Source organism: Dendrobates tinctorius, unplaced genomic scaffold, assembly GCF_039654945.1.
Source record: "Dendrobates tinctorius isolate UK_male_01 unplaced genomic scaffold, ASM3965494v1 ptg000270l, whole genome shotgun sequence".
NCBI lineage: Eukaryota > Metazoa > Chordata > Amphibia > Anura > Dendrobatidae > Dendrobates > Dendrobates tinctorius.
This window is the reverse complement of record NW_027361937.1, coordinates 5321165-5348443: the sequence shown is the minus strand read 5'-3', so window position 1 is coordinate 5348443 and position 27279 is coordinate 5321165.

The following is a 27279-nucleotide window of genomic DNA, read 5'->3' as shown; positions in this document are numbered from 1 at the left end:
AATACACACTAAGGAAAAACACAAACAGAGAAACACCACTTAAGTTGTATCAACTTTATTATGCATACAGTCTTGAGTTCTAAACTGGCCACAGTGATGCTAATACAACTATTATGAATAGTCAGTGTTTTTAGGTGTCATAAATAGTTAGGGATGCTCCTGCATTCCAAAATGAATACTTGTAACATCATGACAGGTGACACAAATATTAGTTGTATTATCTCCACGGTCACATCACACCGAACTCAAAGTGTAAAGATAATAAAGATCATACAAGTTGTGTGTATGTATAGTCACCTGGTCTTGAGTACTATTAAATGAAGGATGCACAAAACACAGCATCGTGAATTCAATCGTACACCTGGCCAGTTGATTATTATATTGAAGTGTAAAAAGACAGAGTGCACTCGGTACAGGTATCAACAATTTTTTTTATTAACAAAAACACAAAAGTAAACTTTGTTACACCATTTGGTCTTGCCAGGCCACCCGTCCTAGATCTGAGTTGAAGTAGGCCACAAATTGGTCCCTCATTTGGCCAACTTCAACGGATGACCTGAGAGGGTGCTGATTAAATTCTGGCAAGGGGTTAGGAGCGGCATCATCAAATTCAAAGTTCGGGTGCTCTCTAACCATAGCAAAATTGTGCAGAACCACACAGGCCTTCACCACCTCATCCAATGTTTCCAGTTTCAGATTAATGGCTGTGGTTAAAATGCGCCATCCAGAGACAAGTATACCAAAGACAAACTCTACAGTTTTTCTTGCCCTGGTCAGCCTGTAATTAAAAATTCTTTTGTTGTGTCCAAGTCCCGGCTGGAGTAGGGTTTGAGGAGGTTTTGGCACATCTGGAATGCCTCATCCCCAACCATTACAAAGGGCTGTGGTGGACTTTCGGTGTTGGGAAGAGGACGTGGCATGGGGAAATTGAACTGGTTGCCATACAACTTCCGGCCCATGTCCGAGTTCTTAAAAGCCTGGGAGTCAGTCCCACGCCCAAATGCACCACTGTCCACTGCAACAAACTTACAGTCTGCATCAGAAATAGCCATGAGTACTGTAGAGGCGTACTTTTTGTAATTATAGTACTCTGATCCAGTTCTTTTTGGTTTTATAATCCGGATGCGTTTCCCATCCACCGCACCCAAACAGTTGGGGAAATTGCAGACTGTCCAGAATTTTTCTGCATTTTCAATCCACTTTTCCACGGTGGGGAGGGGCAGAAATTCGGGACAGAGAACGTCCCACAAAGCCCGGCAGGTGTCCGCAACTATTCCCGACAAGGTGGAGATTCCAAACCGGTACTGGAAGTGCAGTGAAGAGAGGGTCTCTCCAGTAGCCAGGAATCTGGGAAACAGAGAAGCAACAAAAATTAATATTTGTGTATCTGGAATTTTTACAAACAAAAAAAATGCGCAAACATAAATATGCAGCCTTTTCTTACTACATGGCATAAAAATAATGCTTCAGCCTTTGGTTAAGTACATGGAATAAAAATAATTCATAGTTCATCTGAGAGAACAAATAAAATTAGGCAGGTGTGGCGCCCCTGAGGCTCCGTCGCCACAGAGGTACTGCACCTCCTCCTGAGGTGTGGTACCCCACCATCCAGGTAAGTTGGAGGCTCCTGACCACGCTCCAACACTCGCATCCCACACAACACGGTAGTTCAGAAAAGCCACATTGCGGCTCCCTGCTTGGAGTGTAGCAGAGCACCTTTGGTGGCTCCCTGCTGGGAACACGAAATGTGCTGGGAGACGGGTGGAGTTAGACTACATAAAAGAGCGGGAGGGTTTAGGATTAGAGGTCAGTCAGTCGGTGAGTCACTCAGAGAGGAGTGAGGAGAGAAGATCCCTGGGAGAGGGATGGAGGAAGGAGGTGCTGCAGCAGATCTCAGTGACCTGGGTCTGCTGGCACGGGAAAGGAAAGAAGGAGAAAGACATTGAGCTGAGGAACAGAGGACGTGGGTTAGAAGAGAACCCTGTCTAGAAGTTCTAAGCGCAAGGCCGGGTCCCGGTCCCCGAGGTTATATGGACACTAATGGTTCTACAGGACACACCGGTGGAGTAGTGGGCTGTAAATGCACTACTTCCATCTAAGACTTGGGGGCACAACAGCAACATTGATAGTGAGCCGGGACTCAGGAGTAAGGAGTCCCCGAAGCAGGCTACAGCTGTCTGCCTTACAAGTAGAGTTCTTGGGAACATCTGTCAGGAGGAACTCCAGTGTAACTCAGTACTAGGAGTACTTCACACTTAAAGGCGCTATAAGAGGAGACGTTCAGAAAGGCACATGTTGGCGGAGTGTTGAAAGGGAGCATTCCATCTGGCCTGGAGGTTGATTGAGTCCCTGACCCAGAGGACACAGCACAGAGAAAGGCACCTGTGTGTACTACAGACTGTGAGTAAAGCTTTAGAACTGCAAGCCCTGGTGTCCTCCATTCATTCTTGCGCCAACGCACCCAGCACCGCTACATCTGGGTACCAGCTTCTACACCACTTGTGCCTCTCCTGTCCCCCTACATCTACACTGCCCTGGGGCTACAGCTCCACCTGTGGGGAGCTTCACCATCTTGGCTGCAACACACCACCAGCCCCAGAGGATCTGCATGCAGCGTCGGCTCAACATCGCACTTGCCGAACACCACAGGTGGCGTCACGAACTATCATTCAATTAACTACATTCCACCATTTCATTCCCCCTTTTTCTTGGGTGCCCAGGGCCACGGACCAGGTCACCGCTGCTGTGACACATCCCGCTGATACCGGCCCGGTACCGAGTACCCAACAGCCCTGGGAGGGTGACCCACAGGCATTGTTTTTTAAATACTACGTACCGTAAGGTGACCAGGAGCCATTTCTCAGGAGGAATCGCATGACGTAGATGTGTGTCCTGTCTCCAGTTGGCATCTTGGACACAACCTAGCAAATACATGAAGCTTTGTTGGGACATCCGTGTGTAATCAGTAAATTTATCCGAGTTTGCCTGGAGCTCGCTGTAGAGAGTGTGGAACGCTCCACGGCTCTCCTGGAGTTCAACAATCGGATGTACCCACAAATGCCGCCGCTGCCATCTTCGCTGTCTCTCTCTCCCTTTGTTGATGGCAAGCAACTGCATAAGCCTGAGCCATCCTGATGTCCAGATCCAAGTTGAAGTAAAAAGTCTTCCAGCGCAGATCCATGTTGTCAAGAGAAAATCTAAGCAAATGTGAAGAATTCAGCTGTAAACTGGGTCTATATAAAGAATTTCCATAACACAAGCCCACTGCTGTCCCATTGGTGGTGTCTGATGCAAGAATTTTTCTAGAATTTTCCTCCTGTGATTGTGACACCATGCGCGTAAAAAACGCATACGCATGGAAAACGCATACAAATGCTGCGTTTTTTTGCATTACCGCACATGATAATGTGACAAAAAAGCAGCGTTTACAAGCGTTTGAATGCGTTTTTGTCACGCATTTGATGTACGCATCAAACCAGCGCAGAAAAACGCTAGTGTGAAATGTTATGATTGAGTCACCGTATGAGGCAAAAACAGAACTGCTAGCTAAGTCCAGAAAACCAGAGAGGTTGGCAGCTATCGGATTGCAGACCCCTGATCCTATCACAACAACTAACAGTAGCCGTGGGGGGTTCCTACGATGCCCTAGACCCCTCGATCACAGCCGGAGAATTAAATAGGCCTAAAGAAAGAAAGGGGAAATCTAAACTGCCCCAGAGCAGACCCCAAAGCAATAGGCAGCCCCCAACATACAATGACGGTGAAGCAAGATGAAAACACTAACACAGACAGAAAGATAGACTGAGCAAAGACGGGGCCCAAACTACCTAGATAGGAAAGGACAGGAAGGCTGCTGTCTGCAATCCGTGAAAAACCCTATGAAAATAAGAGCCAACAGACTGACAGTGAAAAAGGCCCTGAAGACGCTAGGCTTCAAAAAAGCTATGTCAGTACTCAGGAATATTCTGAAGACAGAGCAACCGGCAAAAGGAGATTCAGCTCATCCCAGCAGGGAATGGCAGAATCCAGAAAAGCAAGGAAAACAAAAACAAAACATAAATGCAAACAGACAAAGCAGAAAACTTAGCTTTAGGGAAGCAGGAATCAGACTGGTGTCCTAGAAGTCCACAGAGAAATCACCCGCAGGGCCGAAGGGCGTCGGCAGCCTTATATCCAGTCAGTGACTCCACTCAGCCAGTCATCCTCATTAGACTCAGGTGCCTGATAATCAGGCTCATTACCTTCCTTTACCAGAATAGGGAGTTCACCAGACCTCAGTAACGAAGGGGAAAATGAACTCACAACAGTACCTCCCCCTTGAGGAGGGGTCACCGAACCCTCAACGACGCCACCAGGGCGATCAGGGTGAGCCCGATGAAAGGCACGCACCAATCTTTTGGCATGAATATCAGAGGCAGAGACCCAGGAATTATCCTCCTGACCATAACCCTTCCACTTAACCAAATACTGGAGTCTCCGTCTAGCCAGACGGGAATCCAGTATTTTCTCTACCTCATATTCCATGTTACCTTCAACCAATACAGGGTCTGGAGGTGCCACCCCAGGAACAACTGGTTCAACAAACCTCTTCAACAAGGACTTAAGGAACACATTATGGATTTTAAATGTGACAGGAAGAGCCAAACGAAAAGAGACCGGATTAATAATCTCCAAAATCTTGTAAGGTCCAATAAATCTAGGCTTAAACTTAGGAGAAGCCACCTTCATAGCAATATTTTTTGATGATAACCACACCATATCACCAATCTTAAACTGGGGACCAATGGTCCTATGTCGATTGGAAAACCGCTGGGCCTTTTCCTGGGAGAGAGATAACTTATCCACCACTTGGTCCCAGGTCTGGTGCATTCTCTCCACCACAGTGTCAACACCTGGGCAGGCAGAAGGCTCCACCTGCCCTGAAGAAAATCGAGGATGAAACCAAAAGTTACAAAAAAAAGGTGACATCAAAGTGGCAGAACTAGCTCTATTATTTAAAGCAAATTCGGCCAAGGGCAAAAATGAAACCCAATCATCCTGATCAGCGGAAATAAAACATTTCAAATACAACTCCAAGGTCTGGTTTGTTCTCTCTGTCTGCCCATTGGTCTGAGGGTGAAAAGCAGAGGAGAAGGACAACTGAATTCCCAGCTTGGAACAGAAAGTCCTCCAAAATCTAGACACAAACTGAACTCCTCTGTCAGATACAATGTTCTCAGGAATCCCGTGCAAGCGAACCACCTGTTGCAAAAACAGGGGCACCAACTCAAAGGAAGATGGCAACTTAGGGAGTGGTACAAGATGAACCATCTTAGAGAACTTATCACAAATCACCCAAATAACAGTCATTCTTTGAGAGACCGGCATATCAGAGATGAAATCCATTGAAATATGGGTCCATGGCCTCCTGGGGACCGGCAAAGGCATCAACAACCCACTAGAGCGAGAACAAGATTTAGACTGGGAGCAAGTCCCACAGGACTGCACAAAATTCCTGACATCATGAGACAAGGTGGGCCACCAAAAAGAGCGACTCACCAGATCTCTAGTACCAAAAATACCTGGATGACCAGCCAACGCAGAGCAATGAACTTCAGACATCACTCTTCTTCCACTGGTCAGGAACATACAACTTTCCACTGGGACAACGCTCAGGTTTGTCCTCCTGGAACTCTTGCAGAGCAAGTCTCAAATTGGGCGAGATGGCAGAAAGAACTACCCCTTCGCCTAAGATGGTAGCAGGCTTGGTCACCACAGGAGAATCAGCAAAGAAACTCCTAGAGAGGGCATCTGCCTTGACATTCTTAGTTCCAGTTAGAAAAGAGACCACAAAATCAAAACGTGTAAAAAACAAGGCCCACCTAGCCTGTCTAGGGTTCAAGCGTTTAGCCGACTCTAGGTAAATCAAATTCTTGTGGTCAGTGAGGACCACAACTTGATGTTTAGCTCCCTCCAACCAATGTCTCCACTCCTCAAATGCCCATATCATGGCTAACAGTTCCCGATTCCCCACAGCATAGTTACGTTCAGATGGAGAGAACTTTCGGGAAAAGAAAGCACAGGGATTCATTTTAGATGTTACAGGATCCTTTTGGGACAAAACAGCTCCTGCACCAATCTCAGAAGCATCCACCTCTACCTGGAACGGGAGTGAGACATCAGGTTGCCGCAAAACCGGGGCGGAGGTAAATCTTCGCTTCAGCTCCTGAAAGGAAGCAACAGCCTCCGGAGACCAATTCAACACATCAGCACCCTTCTTAGTCAGATCAGTCAATGGCTTGGCAATACTAGAAAATTTTGCTATAAATTTCCGATAAAAATTAGCAAAACCCAAAAACATCTGGAGGGCCTTCAAAGAAGTGGGCTGAACCCAATCATAAATGGCCTGTACCTTGGCCGGGTCCATTTCAATAGTTGACGGAGACAAAATAAATCCCAAAAATGAAATCCTCTGTACTCCAAAAAGGCATTTCGATCCTTTGACCTACAGGGAATTCTCCCTCAAGATCCGGAACACAGTCCGAATATGTTCCACATGAGAATCCCAATCCTTGGAGAAGAACAAAATATCATCCAGATAGATAATCAAAAATTTATCGACAAAGTCTCAGAAAATATCGTTCATGAAGCCCTGGAAGACAGAAGGGGCATTAGTGAGCCCAAAAGGCATCACCAGGTACTCAAAATGTCCCTCCGGAGTATTAAACGCCGTCTTCCATTCATCCCCCTGCTTAATGCGGATAAGATTATACGCCCCCCTGAGGTCAAGCTTGGTAAACCAGCAAGCACCTCTATCTCTAGAGAATAGATCCGAAATCAGGGGTAATGGATACTGATATTTAATAGTAATTTTATTGAGGGCGCGATAATCAATACAAGGCCTTAAAGAACCATCCTTTTTGGCCACAAAAAAAAAACCGGCACCTAAGGGTGAAGAGGATGGTCTAATATGACCCTTCTCCAACGCCTCCTTAATATAGGACCGCATAGCCTCATGCTCGGGTACAGATAAATTGAAGAGCCGACCCTTGGGAAATTTACACCCCGGGCTTAGTTCAATAGCACAGTCATAACTCCTATGAGGAGGCAAGGACGCAGACTCATTCTCACTAAATACATCATAAAAGTCCGCCAAATAGTCAGGAACATCATGCGACTGAGGAGAGGTGGAAAAAAATCGGAGCCTCTCTAAAGGCACACCGACAACCCCAACTCACCACAGACAAAGACTTCCAATCCAAAACTGGATTATGAATTTGCAACCAGGGAAACCCCAGAACAACGGCATCATGCAGACCATGCAACACCAAAAATCTGCAATTTTCTTGATGGTCTGGGGTGACCCGCATGACCACCTGGGTCCAAAACTGAGGTTTATTTTTAGCCAAAGGAGTAGCATCAATCCCCCTCAAAGGGATAGGCGTCTGCAGAGGTGTCATCGGAAATCCACAACGTTTAGCAAAATCCAAGTCCATTAGGTTTAGTGCTGCTCCCGAATCCACAAAAGCCTTGGCGGAAAATGTGGACAGGGAGCAGGTCAGAGTAATTGCCAGAAGAAACTTAGGTTGAACACCACCAACAGAAAACGTGTGTGCAAGGCGTTTCTCTCGTTTAGGACAAACAGAAATAATATGCGAGGCATCTCCACAGAAAAAACACAGCTTAATACGCCTTCTGAACTCCTGATGTTGCGCCTTAGACAAAACTCTATCACATTGCATAGGTTCAGACGTCTGTTCAACCGGTGGCAGCACCTCTCGTGCAATCCTGCGTTCACGTAAACGCCGATCAACCTGAATGGCTAATGACATAGAATTGTCCAGACCAGAGGGAACAGGAAATCCCACCATAGTATCTTTTACGGCTTCTGACAAACCCTTCCGAAAGAAAGCAGCCAAGGCATTATCATTCCAGGTAGTAAGGACCGCCCACTTTCGGAACTTTTGACAGTACAACTCTGCAGAATCTCGACCCTGGTTTAATGCCAACAGGGTCTTTTCAGCCTGATCAATAGTATTAGGTTTGTCATACAACAACCCCAAAGCTTGAAATAATGTGTTCACATTAGTCAGAATAGGATCATCTGGTTTCAAAGAAAATGCCCAATCCTGGGGATCGCCACGCAGCAAAGAGATGACAATTTTAACCTGCTGCGCGGAGCTCCCTGACGAGTTAGGCTTCAAGGCAAAAAATAATTTACAATTATTTTTGAAACTCAAAAATTTAGATCGATCCCCAAAAAATACATCAGGTGTAGGGATCTTTGGTTCAACAGCATGCGAACGAGCAAGGTAGGCAGAAATTCCCAGCACTTCCGCAGCGAGCTGCTCCACATGATCAGACAATTGCTTTATCTCCATTGAGAGAAAAAAAAATTCCCCCTACGGCCTCAGAGATATAGAGGAAAGAATATACACACACTTTTTTTTTTTTTTAAACACAATTCTTTCCTGCTATTGAGTACCCTAGGATCTGCGGTATGGCGGGTGATTCTGTTATGATTGAGTCACCGTAGGAGGCAAAAACAGAACTGCTAGCTAAGTCCAGAAAACCAGAGAGGTTGGCAGCTATCGGATTGCAGACCCCTGATCCTATCATAACAACTAACAGTAGCCGTGGGGGGTTCCTACGATGCCCTAGACCCCTCGATCACAGCCGGAGAATTAAATAGGCCTAAAGAAAGAAAGGGGAAATCTAAACTGCCCCAGAGCAGACCCCAAAGCAATAGGCAGGCCCCAACATATAATGACGGTGAAGCAAGATGAAAACACTAACACAGACAGATAGACTGAGCAAAGACGGGGCCCAAGCTACCTAGATAGGAAAGGACAGGATGGCTGCTGTCTGCAATCCGTGAAAAACCCTATGAAAATAAGAGCCAACAGACTGACAGTGAAAAAGGCCCTGAAGACGCTAGGCTTCAAAAAAGCTATGTCAGTACTCAGGAATATTCTGAAGACAGAGCAACCGGCAAAAGGAGATTCAGCTCATCCCAGCAGGGAATGGCAGAATCCAGAAAAGCAAGGAAAACAAAAACAAAACATAAATGCAAACAGGCAAAGCAGAAAACTTAGCTTTAGGGAAGCAGGAATCAGACTGGTGTCCTAGAAGTCCACAGAGAAATCACCCGCAGGGCCGAAGGGCGTCGGCAGCCTTATATCCAGTCAGTGACTCCACTCAGCCAGTCATCCTCATTAGACTCAGGTGCCTGATAATCAGGCTCATTACCTTCCTTTACCAGAATAGGGAGTTCACCAGACCTCAGTAACGAAGGGGAAAATGAACTCACAACAGTGAAACTAACCTTAAAAAGCCACGAAAACACAAAAAAAGCGACGTGTGAACGCAGCCTAAAGTATGAAAAAAAGTATTAGCAGTAGCATAGGCAATTTCTGTAAGTCATTTGATACATTTTTAAACCAGCCCATGCACTAGCATAACAGAGTACAAGTCTGAAACATTGTGGGTTACTGGAGAGTATGGTACAGGGATATCTGGAGTTCAATATCAATGTCAACGAGGGGGTTTGGATCCTTTTGTATTTTGGTATTAAAAAATGGAAAAGTGGCCTGTGTTGGGTGTCAGGTTCCTGCCTCTGCACAGGAGGAATCCCAAGCTTTGCATTCGGCAGTCTCCCATTTCTCTCCAGCCGCAGAGGAGCCTGCACAGCAAAGACAATGGTCCCAGCTTCTTACTCAGTCTAGCACTGTGGGATTGGTTACTGCTGTCACCCCTCGTCCAGCTATAACAACGCATGCTGGTCAGCAGCGAGCTACTCCAGGAACTAAGTCCTCCTTTCGGTCTACTGGGCATGCCGTGGGACGATCTCTCATTGGAGATCGGAGGTCACATGCTCAGGTCCTTTTTCAGCTCGGATTGGGCCATCAGGAAGGTTCCAGAAGGACGCTGCTATAAAAGGTTTGCACGGCCGCTCAGCCATGCACTAGTATACACTGTATTTGGTAGAGATATGTGTGATGATGGATGCTTGTGAACCACTGAATGGCTCATTATGAAGCCCCTTCCCTTTGATACGCATGTTATTAGGGTTAGAGTTCAGAGTCAGTGTTGTGTTGTGTGCCACTGCCTAGTGCCGCAGTGCTCCCAGCTCCTCACACATGTTAGCGCCTGTGTGCGCCAATCTACCTAAGGCACCACGCTACCGCAGGTACTGCAGCATCTGTTAGGATGCGCATGGCGCCGCACTATGCGCTTTCCAGGCCTGAGTTTAGACTGGTTAGTGGCGTCTGCCAGAGCTGCGCTGTGCGGTAAGCAACGTTCAGCTGCACCCTGTGACTTGTAACAGGGCACAGCATCCTATAGGTGTCTGTTCAGACATCACAGTTGCGGTACCGAGCACTAGTGTGATTAGAGGGACTCTAACCCTGTGTCTCAGGGGTAGAGTTCTGTGTCTATACACCAGTGCTCACAATGCCGAGCTCTGTGAGCATAAACAGGCTGCGGCATTTGTGTTTGGTGGTCGGGCAGCTCTGTGAGGCAACAGAGTCTGCCTCTGTACACATTAGCATAATATTACAGCAACGGTATAAAACAGCATCGTATAAATGAATATCCGTGTACATATGCTGTTAGAATAGTGGACAAATACGGATCCGTGGTTATGTAACATGAAAGAGGGGTGTGGAGAACCACACAAAACACGACATACAGATCCAATTTATAAGCAAAATTCACTTTATTGGAAATAGGGACAGAACAGGAAAAATGGAGGAGCAAGTGCAGGGGACAATAAAGTGCAACAGTGCTGAAAGACACGCCTAAACCTGCCAAGACACGCACAATGTCAAGTTAAATAAATAACTGTGAATCCACAGCCATTGTAAAGTTAGATTAACAAGTGCCACCTCAATCTAGCTTATATTAGTCTGCACATGCACATGTAGGGACATGTAAAGAGACCATAATACACATACTTAAGGGTGGAATGAATAGGGTCACATAAGATATAAACCATGGAATTCACCCAATCTATGTGCAAATTGTAAATGGGTGACACTTGTAAGAACAATAAGGCACCCAAGTATATAATTAAACTGCACATAAGAGGTTGACAAAATTATCACCACTCACAGACCTTGCTGTCATAATGTTCATTAGCCATGGTACAATCAAAGCCATGTCCAATACAAGTACATAGCTACTAATGACCAGCAAATCTCCCCCACTGACGAGAGTACCGTGAACTCTCGCAGCACAACCCCAGAGGGGGGAGGGGGGAGAGAAAAGTGGAGAGCAATGCTCAATAATTACCTGGGTGGGCACTGGTGCGATCTGGCAGATGGCGGTGCGTCTCCCCGACGCGTGTTTCGGAGCGAGGCTCCTTCGTCAGGGGGCGTGATAGTGAGGGAAGTGTGGAGCTAAAAATAGCGCCGGACCGGAAGGCCGCTGACGCATACCGGAAGTGACGCGTGCGTCACCATAGCTACCCGGGACGCAATGTGCATTCCATGGTTTATATCTTATGTGACCCTATTCATTCCACCCTTAAGTATGTGTATTATGGTCTCTTTACATGTCCCTACATGTGCATGTGGAGACTAATATAAGCTAGATTGAGGTGGCACTTGTTAATCTAATTTTACCATGGCTGTGGATTCACAGTTATTTATTTACCGTAATTTGACATTGTGCATGTCTTGTCAGGTTTAGGCGCGTCTTTCAGCACTGTTGCACGTTATTGTCCCCTGCACTTGCTCCTCCATTTTTCCTGTTCTGTCCCTATTTCCAATAAAGTGAATTTTGCTTATAAATTGGATCTGTATGTCGTGTTTTGTGTGGTTCTCCACACCCCTCTTTCTGTACACATTAGGTGGAGTTAACCCCGTGTGTTCCTTATTGTACCGCCATATAACGTCCGCTATTACCGAGCAGCAGTTACCATCTCTGCATGGTGGACCCCGGGCTTCGAACGCACCTTATACCTTCTTTATTATTTGGTGCGTTCCACCAGCCTGTAACAGCCTGAGCTTGCCTGTCAAGCCTTGGGGTTTTTGTCATGCCCGGCAGCCAGCGTTCTCTCAGAACATGTCTTCAGCACTGCTGGTGGTGTCCTGTTGGATAAGTGCAACTGGCTGTCACCTTAAAGTGATGACCACTTAATTTTCATCAAAATGAACAGGCCATGTATCTCCAATTACTTTTGCACCCCAGTCGCAGACTGGGCAGACTAGACGATGGTTTACTTTTTATTGTCATGCATTGATCTTGCATTATTGCAATCTGTAACACCTTTGTGGTGTCGTCTCTGCCTTCTGTTGCTATTGCTGCTGCTTATGAAGTTACAAACTTTTTTTTGAAATGTGATGACTCAAAGTTTGGTCTCCATCTGGTGGGTTGCCTGTAGTAGAAGGTGTGTCAGAGGCCTGTTATGCTATTTCTACTCTGTAGAAATTGATGCCACTTTAGTGGTGTGTGACAATAGTTTTTTTAATGTGGAGACTGCAAGGTGGGTCTCCATCTGATGGGCTGCCTGTGTACTTAGGGCTTTCGTCAACTACCTGTGTTACTTTCCTTTCATTTTTCTTCCAATAGCACTGTATGATACTGGTGTTTGCGTCATCTGAGTGTGGCTGGAATAAGAAAAAAAAATGGAGGTGTTGCATGAGGTATCAGGGCTCTGAGCGAAGAATGCTTACACTGCTCCCTTAACCACCAGGTCTTCATTAAATCTTTAATTACAAGCTGTAAATGCTGGGCTAGACCCTGATGCCTCATGCATGACCCATGGCTCACTGCTGCTGTGCCATTTGCAAATTTTACTGTGGGTCAATTGATGTCACTTTTCACGGTGTCTACTTCTAATTTTAGTTATTTGATAAGCTTTTTGTCACCCCTTAAGGTGTTGTGTATACGTTTGTTTTGTTCCTCAAACCATTCGTCGAACTTATAAACGTTCGGCGAATCAAACCAAACCTTGAAATGTTCACTCATCTTTATTCCTGAACTGATCATTCATATTAAAAATTCTCAATTTTTGTGTAAAGGTACTGTCACACTAAGCGATATCGCTAGCAATATCGTTATAACTTGTGACTAGAGTTGAGCGAAAGGAGTCGAAAAAATTCAAAAGTCGCCGACTTTTGGCAAAGTCGGGTTTCATGAAACGAAACCCGACCCTAGGATGAGGTCGGCCACGAGGTCGGCGACTTACGCGCCAAAGTCGCGTTTCAAAAGTTTGTTTTGCGCTCTTTTTCAGCCAATCAGGATCCACGGACACTGTGGGCAACGTGATGACATAGGCACGGGTCACCACCATCTTTCAGAAGGGCATGCAAGTGATTGGCTTGCTTTGGTGGGTGTCACAGGGGGTATAAAAGGGCGTGCATGCCGACCGCCATCTTACTTCTGCCGATCTTAGTATAGGGAGAGGTTGCTGCTGATTCTGTAGGGAGAGCGTTAGGCAGGGAAGAAGACAAAAAAACTGCTTCTGCTGCTAGCGATTTGACCTGCACAACACACCAGTCACTGTGTGTGCAGTGCAAGGGGAGGCTATATAGTGGTGTATCAGTGATGTTGGTTGTTGGGCTGCCTTCTAAGGCTTCCTGACATTCCTGCATTGCTGTTTACCCACTGCTCCGCAAACTGCTTTTTTAAAAGCAATCCCAATTTTTTTTTTTTGTCCTGCTGAGAAGACAAAAAAACTGCTTCTGCTGCTAGCAATTTGGCCTGCACAACACACCAGTCACTGTGTGTGCAGTGCAAGGGGAGGCTATATAGTGGTGTATCAGTGGTGTTGGTTGTTGGGCTGCCTTCTAAGGCTTCCTGACATTCCTGCATTGCTGTTTACCCACTGCTCCGCAAACTGCTTTTTTAAAAGCAATCCAATCTCCCTTATCCTCTAGTCACTTTTGTCACAGCTGTGCCATCGAGCCTGTCACACAGCGCTCAGATATTCATTGGGCCTCACACAATCCAAAAGTGTCCAGTGTCCAAAAGTGTGTGCAGAGATTCAAAATCTCCCTTATCCTCTAGTCACTTTGGTCACAGCTGTGCCATCGAGCCTGTCACACAGCGCTCAGATATTCATTGGGCCTCACACAATCCAAAAGTGTCCAGTGTCCAAAAGTGTGTGCAGAGATTCAAAATCTCCCTTATCCTCTAGTCACTTTGGTCACAGCTGTGCCATCGAGCCTGTCACATAGCGCTCAGATATCAGTGGGCCTCACACAATCCAAAAGTGTCCATCCAGTGTCCAAAAGTGTGTGCAGAGATTCAAAATCTCCCTTATCCTCTAGTCACTTTGGTCACAGCTGTGCCATCGAGCCTGTCACATAGCGCTCAGATATCAGTGGGCCTCACACAATCCAAAAGTGTCCAGTGTCCAAAAGTGTGTGCAGAGATTCAAAATCTCCCTTATCCTCTAGTCACTTTGGTCACAGCTGTGCCATCGAGCCTGTCACATAGCGCTCAGATATCAGTGTGCCTCACACAATCCAAAAGTGTCCATCCAGTGTCCAAAAGTGTGTGCAGAGATTCAAAATCTCCCTTATCCTCTAGTCACTTTGGTCACAGCTGTGCCATCGAGCCTGTCACATAGCGCTCAGATATCAGTGGGCCTCACACAATCCAAAAGTGTCCATCCAGTGTCCAAAAGTGTGTGCAGAGATTCAAAATCTCCCTTATCCTCTAGTCACTTTGGTCACAGCTGTGCCATCGAGCCTGTCACATAGCGCTCAGATATCAGTGGGCCTCACACAATCCAAAAGTGTCCATCCAGTGTCCAAAAGTGTGTGCAGAGATTGAAAATCTCCCTTATCCTCTAGTCACTTTGGTCACAGCTGTGCCATCGAGCCTGTCACATAGCGCTCAGATATCAGTGGGCCTCACACAATCCAAAAGTGTCCAGTGTCCACAAGTGTCTGCAGAAATTCAAAAATCTCCCCTGTCCTATAGACACCTTGTACCTTGTTTTACATTACTATATAGTTTGTTGGATTTTGTCTACATTTCTACCAAAAATGAGGAAGGCTGGTGGAAGAGGCCGTGGAATTGGGCGGGGGTTGGCAGCTGGTAATGATGGTGTTGGTGGTGGATCTGATGGTAGTGGCAAGAGCAAAATAGGACCGAATGCAGGAGGTGCTGACCCTGCGTCATCGTCTGGCTACATAAGGCCTCGAACGCTTAGTTTTCTAGGAGTTGGCAAACCGCTTTTAAAGCCAGAGCATCAGGAAAAAGTTTTGTCTTACATTGCTGACTCAGCCTCCAGCTCTATCGCCTCCTCTTCTTCAGTTGTAAAAAGTAAAAGCACTGAGTCGTCATTGGAGGCTCATGTTCATGAACCACACCTTTCCTTGTGTCCTTCACCCCAACCAAGATTGAAGGATGACGCAGGCCATACTACTGATTACTCCATGGAGCTGTTTTCACATACCATGCCTGGATTATCAAGTGAAATGGTGAATTACCCAGGCCAAGATGAATCTGACATGGAGTGCACTGATGCACAGCCGCTGATGGATGATTCTGCTGGTACATTCACTCAGAGCACTACATTGTCCTCGCAGTGTACAGAGCCAGATTCTGACCCTGATGAGACTCAGGTGCCCCTTCCCGCACACTATACCACCATACACGGTGACACAGAGGAAGGTGCACATGACATAGAAGAGGAGGTGATGGATGACCCAGTTGTTGACCCAGATTGGCATCCATTGGGGGAAGAGGGTGCTGCTTCCAATAGCTCAGATGAGGAGCATCCACAGCAGACATCGACATCGCAACAGCTGTTATCTGGCAGGCCCGTAGCACTCCAAAGACAGGTTCCAAACATCAAAAGAGTTGCTGGACAGCTTGTCCAGAGGGTCAAAAGATCACAGCGTGCTAGGCCGCAAAATGTCTGCCAAAGTAGGAAGAGTGCAGTGTGGCACTTTTTTGACCAAAATCCTCATGATCAGGCTAAGGTTATCTGTAAGAAGTGCGCAAAGACCTTTAGCCAAGGGAAAAATCTGAAAAATTTGAATACCAGTTGCATGCTTAGACATTTAAACACCATGCACTTGCAAGCGTGGACACAACACCAAACCTCAAGTGCCACATGTGCAACTGATCACAACGAAGGTAGTCAGCAACGCTACATTGTTTCCCCCACTGTAAGCCCACCGGTTAGCACAGCAGCAAATGTTGAGGTGTCGTTGCAAGACCACAGCAGTCAGGGAATCCCACTGTTATATCAACGAAAGACTGATTCTAGGCCATCAGAAAGAACACCAACTCCATCACCATCATCAACCCTCTCTCAGTCCGCCCTGTCCACCGCTACTTCCACCATATGCAGCTCTCAAGTCCAGCTCACCCTCCCAGACACTATGAGTAGGTCAAGAAAGTACTCAGTCTCTCATCCGCCTACACTGGGTTTGAACGCCCACATTGCCAAACTAATCTCGTTTGAGATGATGCCCTTTCGGTTGGTGGAAAGCACAGCTTTCCGCGAACTCATGGCCTATGCAGTACCACGCTATGACCTACCCAGTCGCCACTTCTTCTCTCGCAAAGCCATCCCAGCCCTCCACCATCATGTGAAAGACCGCATTGTCCATGCACTTAAGCAGTCAGTGAGCGGAAAGGTGCACCTCACAACTGATGCATGGTCCAGTCGGCATGGCCAGGGCCGTTACGTGTCCATCACTACGCACTGGGTTAATGTGGTGGATGCAGGGTCCACAGGGGACAGCGGTGGTGGGACAGTGCTGCCTAGCCCACGGTATAGGAAACAGTTGGCTGTAGGCGTTCGACCCTCCTCCTCCTCCTCCTCCTCCAGAAGCGAAAGCTCGTCCACAGAGCGCAGTCGTACGAGCACTCCATCTGCAGCTGCCACTGTTGCACACGATGTGTCCCCCTATCGAGCAGCTAGTGGAAAGCGTCAGCAGGCTGTGTTGCAGATGATGTGTTTGGGCGACAGACACACCGCCGAGGTGCTGGCCGAGTACTTGAAGCGACAAACTGAGTCATGGCTGGGCAGTGTACATCTTGAGGCAGGCAAGGTAGTTAGTGATAACGGCCGTAATTTTGTGGCAGCCATAGCCCTTTCAAAACTCAGCCACATACCTTGCTTGGCTCACACCTTGAACCTGGTGGTGCAGTGCTTCCTCAAAAATTATCCAGAGTTAACAGCCCTGCTCCAGAAGGTGAGAAGACTGTGCGCGCACATCCGCCGTTCGCCTGTACACTCCGTTCGAATGCAGAAGCTGCAGCGATTGCTCCACCTTCCCAACCACCGCCTCATTATCGACATTGCAACAAGGTGGAACTCCACCCTGCACATGGTGGAGCGGCTGTGCGAGCAGAGGCAGGCCATAATGCATTTGTGGGAGGATACACGGCCAGGCACTTTGAGAGCAGACATGGAGTTGACAGGTGTGCAGTGGTCGAAGCTGAAAGACCTTTGTAAAGTCCTTCAGTGTTTTGAGGAATGCACACGGCTGGTAAGCGCAGACGACGCCATCCTAAGCATGAGCATCCCACTTATGCGTCTGCTCATGCAAACTTTGACGCACCTTAAGGAGCAGGCGTCTGCAGCCAATGTTGATGAGGAGGAAGAGGAGGAGGGAATCCTTGATGACATTCAGCCATTGTCTGCTCAGGGACCTCTCCTGGACGAGGTGGAGGAAGAAGAGGAGGAGGAGGATGATGATGGGGATGATTACTTAGGGGAGGAGGATGCATCTCGTGGGGCAAGTGAAAATGTTGGCGTGGCAAGGTCTGGTACAGGGTTTGTGCGTGACTGGAGGGATGTGGATTTGCCAGAAAGTGCTCCTCCACCCAGCACTCGCAGTGCATCATTGACACCGGGAACATTGGCCCACATGTCAGATTATGCCTTGCGGATCCTAAAAAGGGACCCCCGCATTGCCAAAATGATGAACGATGACGACTACTGGTTGGCCAGCATCCTGGATCCACGCTATAAAGGCAAATTACAAAACATCATGCCACAGGAGAACCTTGACCTAATATTGGCTAATAAACAAGCAACACTGGTAAATCGGTTGCTTGAGGCATTCCCAGCACACAGCAGCGGTGATGGTTCTCACACGAGCCGTACGGGCCGGGGGCAGCTTGGCAGAGGTGTTCGTGGTGCACACAGCAGAAGTGGCGTTGGAGACAGGGGTTTCATGACAATGTTGTGGACTGATTTTTCAAATACCGCTCACACAACTGGTAATACTGCATCGATGAAAAGTGACAGGAGACAGCAGTTGTCAACTATGGTTACAAACTACTTTTCCTCCCATATCGATGTTCTCCCACACAGGTCATTCCCCTTTGACTATTGGGCCGCTAAACTGGACACCTGGCCTGAATTGGCCCAATATGCCTTACAGGAGCTCGCTTGCCCAGCTGCAAGTGTGCTATCGGAAAGAGTCTTCAGTGCAGCTGGATCAATCCTGACAGAAAAAAGGACCCGTCTGTCAACCCAAAATGTGGATGATCTAACCTTCATTAAAATGTACCACGCATGGGTTTCCAAGGATTTTGTCCCACCTTCCCCTGATGACACATAGGGTGACAGAAAAATGGCTTGCTTTGGTCCACCTCTTCCTGGTACTTCACCTATTTCGCCTTTTGCATCAGCTGAATGTCCAACATCAACATATGCCACTTTCTAAAACTCCCTAACTGTGCTGCCTCCCCCCCATGGCCGGGGTCACCACCTAGCGCACGACACCGTGCGAGTGCCGTTGCCCTGGACAGGTGGGTAGGCCGACTCTTGGGCGCGGGCACTGGCACAGGGTCCCTCATAGTGCAATCAAGTGTCTCTGACGGTGGTGGTGCACACCTGCCGTCAGACACACCGCTGTACTATGAGGGGCCCAGTGCCAGTACCGACGCCCATGAGTGGGCCCCCCTTGCTTGGGCAGGGCCCCAGCATTTGCAATCTTTACCTCTCCCTGCTCCTCCGCTGTGTAATCTGAGCCGTCAAATCCATACTGTGCCTGACACCGTCTGAGCCTGCCTCCTGATGTATAGACATATATTTTGAATGTGTATGCTATCCATACATGTTATCTGGGGATACGGTACCCTTTCTAACCTTTGTGCAATCACGTGCAATCCATACTGGGCCTAACACCGTCTGAGCCTGCCTCCTGAGACATATATTTTGAATGTGTACGCTATCCATACATGTTATCTGGGGATACGGTACCCTTTCTAACCTTTGTGCAATCACGTGCAATCCATACTGGGCCTAACACCGTCTGAGCCTGCCTCCTGAGACATATATTTTGAACGTGTACGCTATCCATACATGTTATCCGGTGATACGGTACCCTTTCTAACCTTTGTGCAATCACGTGCAATCCATACTGGGCCTAACACCGTCTGAGCCTGCCTCCTGAGACATATATTTTGAATGTGTACGCTATCCATACATGTTATCTGGGGATACGGTACCCTTTCTAACCTTTGTGCAATCACGTGCAATCCATACTGGGCCTAACACCGTCTGAGCCTGCCTCCTGAGACATATATTTTGAATGTGTACGCTATCCATACATGTTATCCGGGGATACGGTACCCTTTCTAACCTTTGTGCAATCACGTGCAATCCATACTGGGCCTAACACCGTCTGAGCCTGCCTCCTGAGACATATATTTTGAATGTGTACGCTATCCATACATGTTATCTGGGGATACGGTATCCTTTCTAACCTTTGTGCAATCACGTGCAATCCATACTGGGCCTAACACCGTCTGAGAATGATAGATGGGGCCCACCATACACTGGAACATTCCAAAGGTGGACATCAGACACTGGAGCAGCATTTACAGGGCCCATTATACACTAGAGCATTAGAAATGGGGCCCATTATGTTTGAAGCATTATTTGGGCCCATAAGACAGTAGAGCTTCATCCATGGGGACCAACATATACTGTAGCATTATGTGGAGCTCATCATATACTGTTTCAAACATTATATGGGACCAATGATTCTGTATGGAGAAATAGATGGGCCTCGTCATGAGATGTAAAAAGTGAGGTATTTTTCATTGTACTATACCGCTATTTCTCTGCCGTATCGGAGCATGATGAGTTGTGGTATGTGTTAAAGGGGCGCTCTTTCGCCCAGGGCACATGAAAACCTGGAGCCAGCCCTCCCCCCCACAGTCTGTAGCCAAATAACCCCCATTTTTCAGTGCGTAACTTGTATTATGAAGTTAATTAAGGTTGACAAGATTAAGTAAGAAGAATTGATGCTTTTGGCATTCAAATGGGCACTGTAGGTGTGTTTCCTGTCCTCCTCTCACTGCCGACTTTTATTCCCCATTGACTTACATTGGGTTTCGTGTTTCGGGACGACCCCGACTTTTCCCTATAATCGGACGATCTTGCTCGACCCGACTTTTGGAAAAGTCGGGTTTCACGAAACGAAACGCGACCCTAAAAAACCAAAAGTCGCTCAACTCTACTTGTGACGTTATAGCGATATTGCTAGCGACATCGCTGTGTCTGATACTTACATACGACCCGCTCCCCAGCTGGTTATCGCTGATCGCGCGAGAACGGCATGGACCGCTTTTTGTCATCAGCTTCCTGCGGCGTTTCCTGTGGAGAGACGAGCGTCGAGCATGGAGCCAGGCGGGAGGACATCAGGATCGCCTAGTGTGACATGTAAGTAACGACCCCCGTCCCCAGCGATGTCGCTGGTGAGATCTGCCTGTGTGGCAGCTCACTAGCGACCACTTAGCGATGCACCAGCGATCCTGACCGCGCCATATCGCTGGTTCGGGATCGTTGGTACATCGCTAAGTGTGACAGTACCTTAAGATCTGCATTCATTGAAGACAGAGTTTTATGGTACTGAGATAGAAGATAATAGTTGCTACTGATAAGAGTGTATGTAGAAGGGAGGTTCATGAGGAGGGAGTAGCTCTGCCTAAAACTCCTCCCTCACCCTCCCTTCAGTATATGAGATGGCAGTGGCTACTGATAAGATTTCTATCTCTTCAATGAATAAAAATTGTGCTCATAAAATTGAGAGTATTGAAAATGAATATTCCTTCCTGGAGGAGAAAGAAGCAGATTTCTCTAATAAGAAGTTGCTTTTTTCACATGTAGTAGTAATTTATTAAATAAAAATGAAAATTATTACTCTTAAAAAATTAATTTAAACCAGTCAAGTAATGACCTTGTGTTAATTATTGGACTTTTGATATTTTTTTTATTTTGTTCACGTCACATTTTACTTCTGCGTAACTTGAAAAACAAAACTCCAGGCTTGGAAGGTGCCAATCAAATGTGTGGCAGTTTTTTTTTTTAATTAAATATGCAGGATCTTGTTTTCAGTCAATTTGTCAGAAAATTCCTATTGGAATAGACTGAAATGTACTCAGTGTTCCAACCACTACAGATATAGAAATGCTTTAGAATCAGTCATTCCATGTACATTTTAGGATACTTCTAATTGTGTCCCAGAAGATAAATTTCTGCCATTCTAGGTCTTGCCCCACCATCTCCATTTAGCCCGATAAGATTCTCTTAGCTCCCTGGTTTCTGGAGCCTGCAGGGATTAGCTTGGTATCGTTTCTGGGATCTGTGACAGTAACAGCTGGAAAGTGAGGCAGGAAATGTATATTCTAATTGCAAATTCAAGGTTTGATTTAAAAACCTGACGGGGAGAAAGTTTCATTAAAACAGATTTATTCCTGCATAAACATTTTATTGCTTTAATTGCAAAGCACTCAGACTTAAGTAAACTGTAGTAAAGACACAATTTATGTTGGAATAATCCCATGAGGATAAGAAGGAAATAGATTGTATGTTAATAAACATGTGTGTACAAAGATTTGTGGCTAATGTATGTGCAAAGCCGTGTAATATTCTAAGATTGACTGATCTTAGCGAATGGTTTAAAATGCCATATCTGTGTAACTGACTGATTGCGCCTATTACTTTGCTGCAAAAATAACCTTCATAAATGTGCTTGTGGTGGAGTTCAGAACTCCTTATCTTACCATGTTTTTGCAAAATGTAATACAGATCCTATAGCATGATAAGAATATACATAATCTTTCATAATCTAAAAGATTAAATAATAATCTCAAAAATTATTGCATCAGGTACCAGTAACGTGCAGCATTCAAATATTATAAAAGAGGGCAATGATAAAAAGTGTGCAAATTTAATAACGCAAAACCTTATTAAATTATGCATGAGTGGTCATTTGCCTCATGGTATCACATGACAATATTGATGGCAACAGGTTTTACTGGGATGATTGCAAAAAAAAGATAGTGATACAGACAAGGCGTGCAATCTGTGGATATGAGGTAGGTGCAAGCTGAACCTGGAACTTAGTCCAGACGGTTATCCAGTGAAGAGAAAACAGCTGCACTCTGGGAAGTTTTGATTTTCAATGCAAAAAATTTTTTTATTGAAGACACCACAGGGGAATAGTGCGTTGAGGTAACGTTTCGACCCTATGTCGGGTCTTTCTCAAACCTCACTTAAAGCACAAGAGAAAAAGAAGCAATCATGGCAGTATGAATATGCAGGAGGGGCAGAAAGCGCAGTCTGACACTACACCACAGACTGCGCTTTCTGCCCCACGCTTCCAGCTCATCTTAGGACCTCTGCCTGGTCCCTGCCAGACCGGACTTCTATATATGGCACTTTAGCCCCTCCTGCACATTCATACTGCCATGATTGCTTCTTTTTCTCTTGTGCCTTAAGTGAGGTTTGAGAAAGACCCGACATAGGGTCGAAATGTTACCTCAACGCACTATTCCCCTGTGGTGTCTTCAATAAAAAAAATTTTTGCATTGAAAATCAAAACTTCCCAGAGTGCAGCTGTTTTCTCTTCACTGCAAAAAAAAAGATCACCAGATCTAAGGTTTCCATATTGAATGTATTAATAAGATCATCCTATCAATGTTACTACATATATCACATGCAAATCAGCTATAATACTGTGCCTGGCTCTTTGTGAAGTTGTTTAGGGACAATGAATTACAGCCATGGGACATTTAAAAGATAAATGATGCCAGCTAATGCTGAACAACAAAAATTATACTATAAAGAAGCTAAGAATCAGAAGGAACTGGTTCCTTACCCCACTGTCCCCACACAGACTCATCTGATAATTTTGACACTGTTATCTTAAAGGGTTTTTCTACTAATCGAACAAGCCTTTCTCAGTCACGGCTTTTCCCTCATGTAAAATAATAACAGCCTGTTGAACATCGGTGCGGACAACGTTCCAGCAATGTCGCTGTCTGCTCTTCAGGAGCTCTTCTGGACATTGTTATGTCACTTGAGCCCTGCATCCAATCAGCATTCGTTTCACTCTCTTCCTTTGAACAACACTGACATACCGAAGAAGTGAGAATTTGTTGCTGCTTTCTGACTCTTTCCAGATGTCAGTTACATCTGAAGGAGCTGAGAGTGAAGTGGCCGATGACTGTGTGCAGGGCTCAACTGACATTACAATGTCACTTGAGACCCAAGAGAAGAGGCGCCGACATCGCTGAAATGGCGCCTACACTGGAGATGAGTACATCTTTTACAATGTTACATGGAGAAATACAGTCATTGAAAAGGAGTAGTGGACAACCCCTTTAAAGAGTCAATGACTGGTATTGTTTGTCTGAGTAACCAAGCAAAGTGGTTTTACAATGTCATTACTCTTCCTACTATATTGGCCATGTCCTTAGTTACTGGTGGAGGCATTGATGATCGCTTGCTTCTGTTCATTGTTAATGTAGAGATGACTGCAATGATAATTCACCTAGTTTGAACCACATCACAACTTCTCAGAATTGGAAGAAAAGGGACTTACTCAAGATCATATGGCTGAAGGGATAATAGTTTTACATGCCATCGATTGTGGCAAACATGGTGGCACCCACTGAAGATTGGAAGAGAATGAAGAGTAGACTGATGAGTAAGATCCATTTAACTCTAGAAGTAATGCACTGTAATTGAGGTACATATTAGGCAAATTAAGCAAGTATACAGACTTTATCGGTATTATCATTCCCAATAATAATTTTAGAATTTCATTAGAATTTGGGAATACATAGCATTAGAAAGTAAGAGCAGACAGCCACATTGCTGGAACGTTGTCCGCACCGATGTTCAACAGGCTGTTATTATTTTACATGAGGGAAAAGCCGTGACTGAGAAAGGCTTGTTCGATTAGTAGAAAAACCCTTTAAGATAACAGTGTCAAAATTATCAGATGAGTCTGTGTGGGGACAGCGGGGTAAGGAACCAGTTCCTTCTGATTCTTAGCTTCTTTATAGTATAATTTTTGTTGTTCAGCATTAGCTGGCATCATTTATCTTTTAAATGTCCCATGGCTGTAATTCATTGTCCCTAAACAACTTCACAAAGAGCCAGGCACAGTATTATAGCTGATTTGCATGTGATATATGTAGTAACATTGATAGGATGATCTTATTAATACATTCAATATGGAAACCTTAGATCTGGTGATCTTTTTTTTTGCAGTGAAGAGAAAACAGCTGCACTCTGGGAAGTTTTGATTTTCAATGCAAAAATTTTTTTTATTGAAGACACCACAGGGGAATAGTGCGTTGAGGTAACGTTTCGACCCTGTGTCGGGTCTTTTTCAAACCTCACTTAAAGCACAAGAGAAAAAGAAGCAATCATGGCAGTATGAATGTGCAGGAGGGGCTAAAGTGCCATATATAGAAGTCCGGTCTGGCAGGGACCAGGCAGAGGTCCTAAGATGAGCTGGAAGCGTGGGGCAGAAAGCGCAGTCTGTGGTGTAGTGTCAGACTGCGCTTTCTGCCCCTCCTGCATATTCATACTGCCATGATTGCTTCTTTTTCTCTTGTGCTTTAAGTGAGGTTTGAGAAAGACCCGACATAGGGTCGAAACGTTACCTCAACGCACTATTCCCCTGTGGTGTCTTCAATAAAAAAATTTTTTGCATTGAAAATCAAAACTTCCCAGAGTGCAGCTGTTTTCTCTTCACTGCAAAAAAAAAGATCACCAGATCTAAGGTTTCCATATTGAATGTATTAATAAGATCATCCTATCAATGTTACTACATATATCACATGCAAAACAGCTATATTACTGTGCCTGGCTCTTTGTGAAGTTGTTTAGGGACAATGAATTACAGCCATGGGACATTTAAAAGATAAATGATGCCAGCTAATGCTGAACAACAAAAATTATACTATAAAGAAGCTAAGAATCAGAAGGAACTGGTTCCTTACCCCGCTGTCCCCACACAGACTCATCTGATAATTTTGACACTGTTATCTTAAAGGGTTTTTCTACTAATCGAACAAGCCTTTCTCAGTCACGGCTTTTCCCTCATGTAAAATAATAACAGCCTGTTGAACATCGGTGCGGACAACGTTCCAGCAATGTCGCTGTCTGCTCTTCAGGAGCTCTTCTGGACATTGTTATGTCACTTGAGCCCTGCATCCAATCAGCATTCGTTTCACTCTCTTCCTTTGAACAACACTGACATACCGAAGAAGTGAGAATTTGTTGCTGCTTTCTGACTCTTTCCAGATGTCAGTTACATCTGAAGGAGCTGAGAGTGAAGTGGCCGATGACTGTGTGCAGGGCTCAACTGACATTACAATGTCACTTGAGACCCAAGAGAAGAGGCGCCGACATCGCTGAAATGGCGCCTACACTGGAGATGAGTACATCTTTTACAATGTTACATGGAGAAATACAGTCATTGAAAAGGAGTAGTGGACAACCCCTTTAAAGAGTCAATGACTGGTATTGTTTGTCTGAGTAACCAAGCAAAGTGGTTTTACAATGTCATTACTCTTCCTACTATATTGGCCATGTCCTTAGTTACTGGTGGAGGCATTGATGATCGCTTGCTTCTGTTCATTGTTAATGTAGAGATGACTGCAATGATAATTCACCTAGTTTGAACCACATCACAACTTCTCAGAATTGGAAGAAAAGGGACTTACTCAAGATCATATGGCTGAAGGGATAATAGTTTTACATGCCATCGATTGTGGCAAACATGGTGGCACCCACTGAAGATTGGAAGAGAATGAAGAGTAGACTGATGAGTAAGATCCATTTAACTCTAGAAGTAATGCACTGTAATTGAGGTACATATTAGGCAAATTAAGCAAGTATACAGACTTTATCGGTATTATCATTCCCAATAATAATTTTAGAATTTCATTAGAATTTGGGAATACATAGCATTAGAAAGTAAGAGCAGACAGCCACATTGCTGGAACGTTGTCCGCACCGATGTTCAACAGGCTGTTATTATTTTACATGAGGGAAAAGCCGTGACTGAGAAAGGCTTGTTCGATTAGTAGAAAAACCCTTTAAGATAACAGTGTCAAAATTATCAGATGAGTCTGTGTGGGGACAGCGGGGTAAGGAACCAGTTCCTTCTGATTCTTAGCTTCTTTATAGTATAATTTTTGTTGTTCAGCATTAGCTGGCATCATTTATCTTTTAAATGTCCCATGGCTGTAATTCATTGTCCCTAAACAACTTCACAAAGAGCCAGGCACAGTATTATAGCTGATTTGCATGTGATATATGTAGTAACATTGATAGGATGATCTTATTAATACATTCAATATGGAAACCTTAGATCTGGTGATCTTTTTTTTTGCAGTGAAGAGAAAACAGCTGCACTCTGGGAAGTTTTGATTTTCAATGCAAAAATTTTTTTTATTGAAGACACCACAGGGGAATAGTGCGTTGAGGTAACGTTTCGACCCTATGTCGGGTCTTTTTCAAACCTCACTTAAAGCACAAGAGAAAAAGAAGCAATCATGGCAGTATGAATGTGCAGGAGGGGCTAAAGTGCCATATATAGAAGTCCGGTCTGGCAGGGACCAGGCAGAGGTCCTAAGATGAGCTGGAAGCGTGGGGCAGAAAGCGCAGTCTGTGGTGTAGTGTCAGACTGCGCTTTCTGCCCCTCCTGCATATTCATACTGCCATGATTGCTTCTTTTTCTCTTGTGCTTTAAGTGAGGTTTGAGAAAGACCCGACATAGGGTCGAAACGTTACCTCAACGCACTATTCCCCTGTGGTGTCTTCAATAAAAAAATTTTTTGCATTGAAAATCAAAACTTCCCAGAGTGCAGCTGTTTTCTCTTCACTGCAAAAAAAAAGATCACCAGATCTAAGGTTTCCATATTGAATGTATTAATAAGATCATCCTATCAATGTTACTACATATATCACATGCAAAACAGCTATATTACTGTGCCTGGCTCTTTGTGAAGTTGTTTAGGGACAATGAATTACAGCCATGGGACATTTAAAAGATAAATGATGCC